General features: G+C 46.0%; 1 long non-coding RNA gene across 1 annotated transcript; it reads right to left on the reverse strand.

Moving 5' to 3' along the window:
• Window positions 1–281: 281 nt before the first annotated feature.
• Window positions 282–10,283, reverse strand: LOC136304527 (uncharacterized). The gene is made up of 4 exons (XR_010724633.1): window positions 9,981–10,283; window positions 9,086–9,163; window positions 7,863–7,962; window positions 282–907 (listed from the first exon to the last, which is right to left on the reverse strand). It is a non-coding gene; the product is annotated as an uncharacterized lncRNA (long non-coding RNA).
• Window positions 10,284–12,957: the final 2,674 nt, after the last annotated feature.

The following is a 12,957-nucleotide window of genomic DNA, read 5'->3' on the forward strand; positions in this document are numbered from 1 at the left end:
CTATACAGTGGATACTTAGAATGATAAATTATGTTATATTAGCAAGCAGCTAAAAGGGGTTATAAACTGCACAATATTTGAATACCTAAGATCAATATCAACATGTAAAAGCTAATACATAAATGCAAAAGCCAATATTATAGGGTCATTTTTAACATATGGGGTCTCCTGTAAGTGCCTTCAGCCTTGTTAAACTTCATATTGTTGATGATTGCCCATGTCTCCTATTTGTAAAGGTCTCTCTGCACTTGAGGGAGTAAACAGGTGTCTTAGTTTGGGAAGACAGGGATTTGCTAGGTAATATAAAAAAAAAAAAACCAACTGTAATTTCTTTTGGGATGGAGAGTGTAAACTCCCCCCCCCTTTTTTTTTTTTATTTTTCAATTATAAATTACAATCAGAGGCTCTTTGGCAAAGATTTGGGAAATAGGAATAGCAGTTCTTTACTAGTATGTATTACAAAGCAAACAAACACAAAAAAAATCCACCAAACAACTACAGCATTAATAACAAACGAAAACAGTACTAAGAACCTTGAGGGCTTTGTTTCACAAAACCCAGGGCAGTTTGGTTTCGGTGTCCTTGCAGGATCCTCAGAGCACCAAGCTGAAACAGTGGAAAAGTCCCGGGCTGGTAGCTGGGATGGCAGGGTGTCCCGGCAGGCAGAGGCAGGATGTTCCGGCAGCGCAGGGGGTGCAGGGTCACGCTGTAGCAAGAGGAGCAGCGCCAAAGAAGCTGAAGGCGAGGCAGGGCCTGGACCAGCTCCCCGCGTGTGGCAGAGAAAACTCAGGATTCAGGCCAAACCGGTGATAGTAGATTTCTCAGGACTGGATCCCTTTGGCCACAGTGAAACTCTTCTAGCCAGCGACAGCCGTTCTCATTCTCTCTCTCCCCGAACACCGAACACCTGAAAAAGAAGAGCCCGCAGCTGCCTCAAGCTCTGTCTTTTATCTGCATTATCTCTCCCTTCTACCTTTGTCTACTTCTTTGTTTCGGTTAAGTACTCTCAAGTATTCAACACTTGGTCTCCTTGGTAACTTATGGGGAAAAAATTGTTTAGAGAAAGAAGGAACAAACCTAACCCCCAACAACAAGTCCTTCCAATTTAGTTTTGTCTGCAAACTCTGCTTACTATTCCTTCAAGTCCTGCATCCAGGTCCTTCATGATGATGTTGACGAGCATAGGACTGACAGTGGAGCAGAACCCACTAGTGACAGGTCGCCAGTCTGGTGTCACCCAGGCACTGTCACTCATACATGATCTGTGAGCCCATTGCTCACCCATCACATGACATGTTTATCCAACTGGGGGCTGGACATTTTCTTCAGAAGGGTCCTGGCAGAGACAGGATCTAAAGCTTTACTGAAATTCAAAAAGACAACATCATCTGTCTTGATCAACTTAGTGGGTTACATTCTCATAAAAGGCAATCAGGTTTGAGAGGCAGGACTTTCCCCTCATGAAGCCACGCTACCTGTGACCAGGGACTGCATTGTCCTCCAGATATTTTTCAAAGCCTCCCTGAATAATATACTCCATAATTTTACCAGGCATGGAAATGAGACTGACAGGCCTGTAGGTCATCCTTCTTGATCTTCTGGAAAACTGTTAGCCAGCATCCAGTCAGGATGGATATTTCCAGATTCCCAAAACTATTCAAAAATCATAAAGAGAGGCCTTGTGATAATAGCGACAGTTCTTAGAGTATTCTTGGATGACGAGAATTAACCTGGTTAAGAGGTTAAGCTGTGCAGCTTCTTATGGTAAGTAGATTTTTCACACCATTTTGTTCATGTGGATACAATGCTGTTTAGCATGGGCAGTGGCAGCTACCCACGAAGAAGTGCCCAAAGATATTCAAGTCACCACTCCAATAGTGGTGAAAATGTTTCAATCCATGAAAAATGGTCATCGTGTGGTGCTTAAGCTTAATTGGCTTGTTTTGTCAAAGATACATTGGATTCCTTCTCCCCTGGCCAAGTCCTGTAGCACCCAGGCAGCGAAATGGCTTTGTTTAGTTGGATGGAACTGGGCTTGGGTAAATAACTGAACCACTATTTAAAAGCTCTTTGTGTGCTTTCACCTATGGCTTGCCCTTGGGGTTAATGCAGACACAACCTTCACATTCAGGGTAAGAATACTTACACAGTCTCCCACCTCTTAATTTAACTGATCCTGAAATAACTTGAATCTCTCAGTCACTGTTTATGGTACTGTTTGGTTGCAGTGTGCCAACCTTGACCATCTTCTCTGGTTTGAATTTGGTTTAGGGCTATAGACTATACATCCTGTCATTCTCCCTCTAAGATTTCCTCTCTCATATCCATCACCAAGCTCTGCCTGAAGTCTCCTCATACAATCGGACTTGGCAGTGAGCAGCCCCTCTGCCTGCAGCTTCTTTTCCTTCTCCTGATTATGCTCAGCAACAACACTGCGTTCCCTAATGCCTGCTCTCCCTCTCCAAGGGATTTAAACCCCCTGAACAATAGACAGCCCTCTCTGTGTGAGACAAGCAGTTATGAGGATTATTTACCCTTAGGAAAACCCCTAGTTCCCATGATCCCTGCACTTCCTCTTCTTCAACTTCTTCTCAGCAGCTGCTGCCCACACTTCTACGGTCTCTGCCTGCCCTTCCACAGCCTCTCCCTTTTCCTTAGGTGCCTCTTCTTCTCTTTCTTCCACTGCCTGCTCTCCTGGCTCTCCTCTTCCACAGACACTTCTCCAGCTTCATCTCCTTGTCCCACAATTCTGTCTTTTTCTGCTTCTTGTCATCCTCATCACCCTACTGATTCCTATCCTGGCTTTCAGCCACCACTGTTATAACTCATCTGAAGTGGACACCTGCCTACAGAATGGCCGAATGTATGGGGTTACACAGGTTCTAGGTTCAAAACATGGGTGCCCACTGAGTGACAAATGGGTTTGTTTTTCCATGGGTCAAACCTGAGAATAGAAAAGGGAACAAGATTTGATGCAAGATTTAATACAGGAGCCAATAACAGCAACCAAAGAAAACAGATACAGAAACCCACCCCCGAGCCAACTCCCTGCAGAGGTTTATATGCAAATCTCAAACAACAATTAGAAAGCAAAATACAAATTCCAGAATTAGGAAAGAACATGATTCTAGATCTAAAAGGAAAGAATTAGTAAAGAACTAAATGTTATTAACTGCCCAGTGTATGGGGGAGCTTTAATGTCTGAAAAGTGGACATGGCAAGGTAGTAATCTAGTCTCAGCTGAACTTCAAAAACGGAACAGAACCAATATAAAAGGAGAAAACCGACCAGAAGGGTGACTATTAAGTTCCGAAATAATAGGGGAGGAGTGCCTCTGGCATATGGGAAAAGAATTCATGGACAAAGTAGGACAAACCTCCTACGAAAGATAAAAAGTTCATAATGAAACTTTCACATGGCGGATTCCTGAAAATCCAACAGAATATTGAACCCAGGAGAGGAAAAAGAGTTGTAGATATTAAAAAGAGATTAAACTTTTCCTGTGTAATGACTAGGAAAAATTCGTATTATGGGATCCCTGAAATATCTAAATTTTGGGAAAATATGAATAACCAAAGAAATGAGTACTGAAAAGCACCCGAAAGCTTATTCTAGATTTGTGGGAAAAGGGCTTATCCAAAACTTCCTCCCCCAAGGAAAGGAAGTTATACTCTACGAATTATACAACCCGGATTTTTCCTGTTACCAAACCAAGACAAAGATAATTTAGGAATACCAGTGTACGATGCTTACAAAAAAAAAAAAAAAACAACAAAAAAAAAAAAAAAACCCCACCAAACAAACAAGAGAGAACTAATCAGAGAAATCAGGGTATACCTAAAGTGGGACAATTAGGAGTGGCATCCTGAACGAGTAATACAGACATATGGTTCAGCCACCTGGGCACAAAATGGGAGTTGGGAGTATCGAACCCCAATCGCATCATGAGACACCAAACAGTTGTGGAAATCATAACTAATGAAACAGCTGGGGCCATGGAATTAATAGTCAGCCAGCAAAGGCAAACCAGGGCTGCAGTTTACCAAAATGAGTTAGCACTAGACTATTTATTAGCGGAAAAAGGAAGGGTTTGCAGAAGGTTTAACATGTCTGACTGTTGCCTACAAATTAATGACAATGAGAATGGAGTTTTGGATATAGCCAGAAACATCTGGAAAATAGCCCATGTAGCAATCCAAAAATGGGAATCTATAATAAATAAGGGATGGTTAGAAGATTTCTTTGGAATATCCTGGTAGAAAAAAAGCAGGCTTTGTAGTGCTATGTGGAATAACAAATTTATTTTTTTTTCCATGTTTAATCCCATGCCTTATCTGATTAATTACTTATGAGTTTCAAAATATGCAAATAATGACAATGCCCACCCATCCAGCATTGAAAACCATAGAAAAAAGCAGAAAATTATGGTGTTGAAAAAAATGAAAGATGATAAAAACCTAGAGAAAGCATTTAAGATTTATGAAAGATATCAGTATGCCAGAAGTGCAGAGGTTCAAAATTGTAGCTCAAACCAAATACAGTAAGAAACACAAAGGGGACCCCACATGTTAAAAATGACCCTATAATATTGGCTTTTGCATTTATGTATTAGCTTTTACATGTTGATATTGATCTTAGGTATTCAAATATTGTGCAATTTATAACCCCTTTTAGCTGCTTGCTAATATAACATAATTTATCATTCTAAGTATCCACTGTATAGCCCATAGAAATAGTAGTGTGATGAATATGTGATATATATAAATACACCAGATAGTTTATAGAAATAATGGTGTGATGAATGTATTGTACTGTAGGCCTTAACAAAATGTAAAATGTTAAAATACCTTTATGTAACTGAGAGAACTGTATAAAGCAATTATGTTGTTTCCCACATCTGCTAACTGACCTCTCCAAGTGATAACCATGACACAAAACCAGAATCAGAAGAAAATCGGAGAAAAACTTGTTAACTCCTCGTTATCAGGGAAGTGTGAAATACAAAATGAAGCCACAAGAAGGAAAAGAATATATTAACCTGATCGGCAGGATGTCATGTAGGTAAGACCGAGTGAAAAACCAAAACAAAAGAAAGTTCCTACAACATCAAAAGCTCCCAAGAATGTTTGAATAATGCAGGAAACTTATGAATATGTATATGCCTCAGTAAAGTAACTGTATATTGATAACACTACCTTAATATACCGGTGTGTTCACCGGCCAACAGCCAGGAGCACCCCAGGGCTGGACATTGTCCTTTTTTAATCCCTTGTTAAACTTTTGAAAATAGTCTAAGAGTGAACTTATGTTTTTCACAATTTGGAGGTTCCACCAAGATGTAGACTTCGAGTCTCCATGGCTCTGGGGGGTCCCTGGAGGGAGGCGCCCCACTTGATTAAGCAGCTCACCTGGGCTTTCTCTGCTGCTACTGGACTGCAGGTTTAAACCTCGGAAGGAAATAAATTAGATTGTCTCCCTCCTCCATACCCGCCAGCCCTCAATGCACCCCCCTCCACAGCCTGACGGACCCAGCCAGAATACCAGGGGAAGAGCAGCCCAGCAGGAGGAATTGAAGAATGAGAACCAAGCAATATCACTATATCCCCTCCAGGAAGTCCCACTGGGAGGGGCACATGGGGGAATTGAGTTTGTAACTGTCCCACTTAACTCCTACAACTTGAGGGAATTTAAAAAAAGAATCAAGAGGTCCACTAGAAGATCCTATTTGAATTAGCAGAACAAGTACACCAGTATTTGGGGCCCAACATTTATACTTAAGATAAAATGCAATCCATACTAAAGCTTTTGTTTACATACGAAGAAAGACAAATGATCAAAGTAGCAGGGATGCAGATATAGGAGGGGGAACATGCAAATGGATGGCCTGGGGAGGAGAAAATGCCATCACAATGCCCAGTGTGGGACCAAAATAATCCCAGGGGAAGGCAAAATGTGGAAGAGCATAGAACACTGTCAGGGGAACTAGGGAGGCTGCTCCCCAAAGTCAGAATGCCCATAAGACATTTGCTGAACAACAAAAGAAGGAGGAGACTCCAACTGAATGGCTAGAGAGTTTAAAGAGAAATATTAGACAGTACTCAGCAGACGACACTCATAGAGAAGTTGGACAACTTTTGTTAGAAGTAAACCTTGTCACTCATGCTTGGCTAGATATAAGAAGAAAAGTAGAAAGATTAAAAGATTGGCAAAATAGAGGATTAAATGACCACTTAAAAGAAGCCCAAAAAGTATATGTATGGAGGGGAGAGGAGAAAGCAAAGGCAAAAGCTAAAGTAATGGCAGCAGCTACTGTCCAAGAAAACCACTGTGCAGACCCGCTCCAAAAAGAGGTGAGGCCCCATTCAAGCCAGAACAAAGGGGACTGAGAAGAGGTTAAGGTGAGCAGAGCCGCCTGAGAAAGAGGCCCTAAAAAGGAAAAAGGGGAATTTAATAATTGAGGCCAATCTGTCATTATTGCAAAGAAATTGTACACTTACGGTGAAACTGTCCACTGCGAGAAAAGATCTGGAAGTTTTCAAAGAATTTTGAGAAACAGACAAATAGGGGCACATCAGGTGCTCTGTCTCCTCAGGTTGAAATACCATCAGGAGCTCTTGATAACTTTAAAAGTAGGTCCTCAGGAAGAGGAATTTGAATTTTTTGTGGATATGGGGGCAGAGAGGACATGCGTTTGTAGAATTCCAAAAGGAGGCTAGAAAAGCCAAAATACAATTCAGGTATTAGGGCCAAAAGGAGAAGGATTTAAAGCACTAGTTACAAAACATGATTTGTTGAAAGAACAAACAAAATGAGAATGGGATATATTTTATTTGTACCAGGGGCAGGATGTAATTTGCTGGCAAGGGATCTACAAATACAGTTAGGCATCAGGGTGCTGCCAGAAAGGGCCAAAATGGTAGCCAAACTTCTCTGGCTAAAAGAAGAAGATGAAAAGCAAATTAAAGAAGTAGTCTGGGCCAAGCCTGGAAATAGGGGCAAGTTAAACATAACCTCTATGTTAATTAAAATAACTAACCAAGATTGCCCAATTCAAGTATGGCAGAACTCACTCTCTTTGGAGGCGAGAAAAGGGTTGCAGACCTTTTAATTCAAGAATTAATTAAAGTTAGAACTTTAGAACCATGCATGTCTCCCCATAATACTCCCATATTACCAGTAAAAAAAATAAAATGGGACATACAAGCTTGTCTAAGACCTGAGAGAAGTAAACAAAAGAAGGGGAGGACAGTGTCAAAAAATACGTCCCGTCTATAGCACAAGCTTTAGAGGATCTGCACAAAAAGGGGAGAATTCCACAGACTGCTACCCTAGATTTCAAAATTCATAATGTGAATCCTGGGGACTAGGTAGTGGTTAAAGCTGGAAAGACCAGCCTTTAAGCCCCAATGAGTAAGTTCCTTTCAGGTTCTGCTCATCACCGAATCAGCTGTACAAACTGCGGAGCAAGGCTGGACTCATGCTATCAGAATAAAAGGACCAGTAGAAGAATTCTACGACTGGAAGATTGTCACTTCCACAGAAGAACTGAAAATGACTCTTAAAACGAAACACACAGGCTCAATGTGGCAAGTGAACTACGGACAACCACACATCAATCCAGACTGGAGGAGAGTTCCTGGTGGGCTTTATCGGTTCTTTTATATTCCCCAAGGCCAGAGGCTTTCCAAACTCCAGGGCAGTAATTTTACTACCTCCCCAGTCAGGGGGTTTGGGATTATATAAATTAACAAACACCGGGTCCATAAATCCTAGAGTTTTTGCCTTAGCCTGTGACCTGCAAAAAGAAACCCCATCAGCTCTCCCTAGTGAAACATTTTCCAGATTTAATCTTGGTCACATACCCTGCTTGAAACATCCTGGAGCAAGACATCCAAACCGGATACAATGTCAGTGTGAAAACTGCGGCCAGTTCTAGCAGTGTAACTCCCCCAGGCGGCAAGCCTGTTGTAAAATTTGTCGAGAGAAAGGAGAAAGTTCAAACACCAATCTAAGGCAAGTACCAATTCTAACACTTTGCTGTGGAGTTGAATGGGTGCCTCCCAGTATTCATGAGCTATTAAAAACTGAGTAGAAGGCTGTAGTAAACCAAAGACCATATTTTGAGTGCAGACAACAACTCCATATGATGAGGAGGTAATAAATTCCTACTCTACAAGTGAAATTAGTAAGTGCTGGCTGATTAAGGAACAATAAAGAACTACAATACAATAAACGCAGGTGACATATATAATTTTGTGATAAGAAGATTAGGAGGCAAGACCAGAATAACCACTATAACCGCCACCAAGAAGATCATACATGCTCTGGGCAACAATCCCATAAGGTATGGAAGATGGAGGTACACATTATACTAGACTCCTGTTACTCCTCATTAATCTTTTCCCTCTTGGGAATTTAGATATTCCATGTCACAAATGCAACAGACTGCTGTACCATGAAAAAATTCAAGGTTCTTATTTAAGCTTTCATATCACCACTAACAAGACCGGGTGGGCTTCATCTGCCCAAAATGTACCTGAAGGCCCTTCAATAAATACAACCACTTGTTATTCCCTTAATTTTGTCTGGTCTCTGTTTTTAGGCTGTCCCAAAACACCATCTGTTCAAAGCCTTCTCTTTTCCTCCCTCTACCCCACCTTTCCCATCGTGCTCTGAATCCCCAGCTCCTACCCCCAATCTTAGCTGGGGGGTCCCACTCCCCTCCCACTAGTTTTGGGGATCCCAGCCCGCTTTTCTTCCCTCTCTCCCACACTTCCCATCATCTCCCCCTTCCCATGCTCCCCACCCACCCAAGTTCCCTTAGCTCCCCTCTAGGAGGCTTCCAGCACCACCAGTATGGCCCCAGCTGCCCCCACAGGCCCCATCCGCAGCTCTGGGCAGGTGCTGACACCCCAAAAGCAGCCATGCTGTGCCGTGGGAGGCTCCAAGATCATCCAGTGTCGCTTGATGCTATCATCCGACAGGATGGCGTTGGCAGCAGGGTTGACCTGCAGCCAGGGCAATGCTGAGCTGGAGATAGAGCAGAGGAGAGGGGTAAAGGGGCAGTGACTTCCTCCTCACGTGCCTGGGTGTCCCAGGGCATCTTCCTCTTCCTTGAAGCCTCCTCCTCCTTCCAATGGCCAAGGTTTGAGAAAAGGAAATCCTGTTTCTCAGAGAAAAACAAGGTTTGAGAGCATTTGGTTGGGGATTCCCCCTGCCCAAGCCCATCTCGAGAAGTCATTGGACATCTTGCATCCATAAAAACCTCAAGACCACCAAGATTCAGCCCAAAAAATCTCCACACTACCAAGATTTAGCAGGCCTCAGAAATAGCAAGACTGAGCCCCCACAGGACTTGGACAGATCATGATCATCCCAAAACAAGCTCCCCAGGAGCTCCCCCTCTCTGCTCTCTACACTTTGGACTTCTGGGGGTCCTGAGTGTATTGAGGGTTCTCCTCTCTGGCGACCCCACCCTCTCCAGGCTGTCAGGGGCCCCAGGAATCCCTAGGGTCCCCCCTCTCTGCTCTTCTGACCTTGGGCTTCTGGGGTTCCTCCTTCTCTGTGCCGCTGGGGGCTCCCTGCAGCCCCTGGGGTTCCCTGGCTCCACCTCTCTGGGCTCCCACTTAGCGATGCGGAGCTCTTGGGGTCCCAGCGCTCCCGTTTCTCCTGACTCTGCTTCAGGCTGCAGGGAGCTCCAGGGGCATCCCCTCGCGAGGCTGTTCTCCTCTTCAGGCTGAACCCTGGGGGTCTTCTCTGGGCTGCACACTTCGGTGTCCCAGTGTCCTGCCCCCGTCCCCCCGAAAAACAACCTCCCGGGACCCCCCCAAAATCTCCCCCAAGGGCATTTGCGGCTCAGTTTTGGAATCCTTTAAGCTCCAAAAAGCCCCCCTCTCTCTCCCCCCTACATCCCCCGTCTCCAAAAATACCCTCCCACGGACCCCCCAGGATATTTGGGCGAGCTCCCCATCCGCGGTCACCTGCGAGATGGGGCAGGGGACACAGCGCCGCGGGGTGGGAGGGCTGCGGACACAATGAGGGCTGGACCGCGTGGCCTCTGCGGTTCCAGTTCCTGCTCCTCCTCCTCTGCCTCACGTCTTCCACTCCTCCTCCTCCTCTACCCTTCCTCCTTCTCTTAACCCCCTCAGTCCTTCTCCCGCTGTTTCTTCATCACCGCTCCACCATCCCCACTCTTCCTTCCCCGCTCCCCGAACCCCTGGCAGCCCGCAGGAGGAGCGGGAATGGAGCCGGGACAGGTCGGGATGGGCAGCGCGGGGCTCTCGGCTGCTCCCACCCACTAGGGGCGGGGAGAACCCGGCCTGGGGAAAAGGAGAGGGAAACTGGGAAAATCGGGGGCTGCAGTTCCAAACTGAGGCTTGGTGCCCGCCCCTGGGTGGGGAATTCCATCCATTTGGGCTCTTCCCAGAGACCTGGAGATGTTGGAGGAGATGGATGAGAGATCCCAAGAGTAGGATTTTGGGGATAGGATCCGTGGGGATGGGAATGTGATGCTCCCTTCCCGGGGCAGGGTCACACCTCAGCCAGGTGTGCAGGGCACACCTTGCCCCGACCCCAAGCCCCGTCCCACCTGCACCATCTGCTTCCCATCGGCCTCTTTCTCCTGCGGCCCCAAGCCCAGCTTGCTGCTAAACAAAGGGGCTGGGGCGGGGTGCTGATGTTTGGCCCGAGCTCTCTCGCTGTTCCCGGCCCCCGCAGAGTCCTGGACTGACCAGGCATCGACCGCCCGGTGCCACAGGGCCCTGAGTCCTTGCTCAGCAAACGGTCAGTGTCCATCACCAGCCCCTTGCCGGGGGCTCCGGACATTTCCCACCTGCAGCACAACCTGCAGCTCCCACTGCAGCTCCCTCAAGCGCAGCACTGCGGGTTCCCCAACGAGACAGAATATTCAGTTCATGGAATCTTTGTTATCTCTGCTTAGATGTGCAAAACTAGCTGCTGGTGAGACAAATCTACCTCAGACTGAAGGGTTCCCACCCAAAATGCTACATTCAGTTCTGACACACTATTAAGAAATCCAAGAGCAAAACAGAAAACTGATTACAGAATCTTGCAAAATCATATCCAAGAACATTTCATTACAAAATCACAAATATTAACAGAAGCTGAGAAAGTCAATAACATTAAAAAACAAGCTTCGAACACCGGGACTAGAAGAGTTCAGGCAATACATTTGATTGGAATGAGCCCTCTTTGACATGAGCAATGCCATCGAATTTCCCAAACCAGGGAAATAGGGAGCCCTGGCAGGTTCACACACAGCAATGAGACAAGCAGGGCAAGAGCAGGGCAAGCAGCTGCCAAAATTGTAACTTCTACTTGCAATTAAGAACTTTGGTTTCTAGTTCTACTACAGCCACTATTAATATAGAGTCAAAAAGAACAAAAATAGTAAAATAATAACTGAAACATTAATAGCAACAATAGCAATAATAATAATGATGACAATAAAAACCATACTTATACTAGGTTTGCATGGCCAGGCTTTGGTAAGGGAGAGGCTCTAGGAGAGCTTTCTGTGAAAGGCTGCTGGAAGCAGCTGCTCCTCCATGTCCTGCAGAGTCAACACCAGCCAGGTCCAGGATGGACTGGCCACTGGCCAAGGCTGGGCCAGTTAGAAACGGTGGTAATGCCTTTGGGATAATAGATTTAAAATCAGTTATCATGTAGTTGTAACTGTGACCAGGGAAGAGCAGGGTGAGAACATGTCAGAGGAACAACTCTGCACACAGCCAGTTCAGGGCATGAGGAGGGGCAGGAGCTGCTCCAGGAGCTGATTGCCGTGAGATTCCGTGGTGCAGTCCGTGGTGAGGCAGCTGGGCCCCTGCAGCCCATGGAGGGCACTGAGTGCAGAGATGCACCTGCAGCACCTGGAGGAGCCCATGCTGGAGCAGGGGTATGCCTGAGTGCAGCCTGCGACCCCATGAGAAACTTGTGCTGGAGCAGGGACCTGGCAGGGATTTGCAAACCCGTGGAGAGGAGCCCACACTGGAGAAGGGTCCTGGTAGGACTTGTGAGCCCATGGAAGAGTGACCCACATTGCAGCAGTTTGTGAAAAACTGCTGTCCGTGAGATGAACTCATGTTGGAGAAGTTCATGGAGAAGTGTCTCCGGGAGGGACCCCTGGCACAGCAGGGCAACGACTCCTCTCCCAGAGCTGCAGGAAAAAACATGTGATGAACAAAACAGAACCCCCATTCCATGTCTCCCTGCACCCACCGGCGGAGGAGGTAGAGCTGGGAAGGAGGGAGAGATGGGCAGAAGGTGTTTTTAAACTTTTATTTTACTTCTCACTATCCTGCTCTGATTTTGATAGCAATAAATTCAATTAATGTCTCTCATTTCGAATGTGTTTTGCTCATGATGGTATTTGCTGAGTGATCTCTCTCAGTTTTATCTCAACCCATGAAGCCTTCATTCTATTTTCTCTCTCCTGTCCATCTCTGGAGGGGAGTGAAAGAGCAGCTTTGGTGGGTGCCTAGCATCCAGCCAGGGTTAACTGACTACACTTCTTTCATTCTTTCTTTCTTTCCAGAGGTCACAGTGAAGAGGTTGAGTGGGGCTTTGATGGAGAGAGTGAAGGTGGCGGGGAGTTGCAGGGACAGGAGCCACAGGGATGTGGGACAGGCATCAGAGGGGCACAGACAGCTGACAGGAGGCAAGGCCTGTCCCCCTGGCCCAGCAGCAGCCCTGTGCCCTCCCCAAGGCACTCCCACCAGGGGAGACCCCAGTACCGAGGGCAGCATTTCTGCCCCAACCTCTGTCCAGTCCGGCCTCCCCCAAGTGCACAGTGACCACTGGCACGGGCTGCACTGGACAGCGTGACCTGCTGGGGACATTGAGAGATGCCCCCACTGTGACATTGCCCTTGGGATTTCACAGGCACCAAACAAATCACAGCTCCACTCCTCACGATGTCACAGGCATCAGAGCACATCA

This window comes from Chamaea fasciata, unplaced genomic scaffold (assembly GCF_029207755.1).
Source record: "Chamaea fasciata isolate MVZ Bird 193981 ecotype frontalis unplaced genomic scaffold, bChaFas1.0.hap1 SCAF_105, whole genome shotgun sequence".
In the NCBI taxonomy this organism is placed as follows: Eukaryota; Metazoa; Chordata; class Aves; order Passeriformes; family Sylviidae; genus Chamaea; species Chamaea fasciata.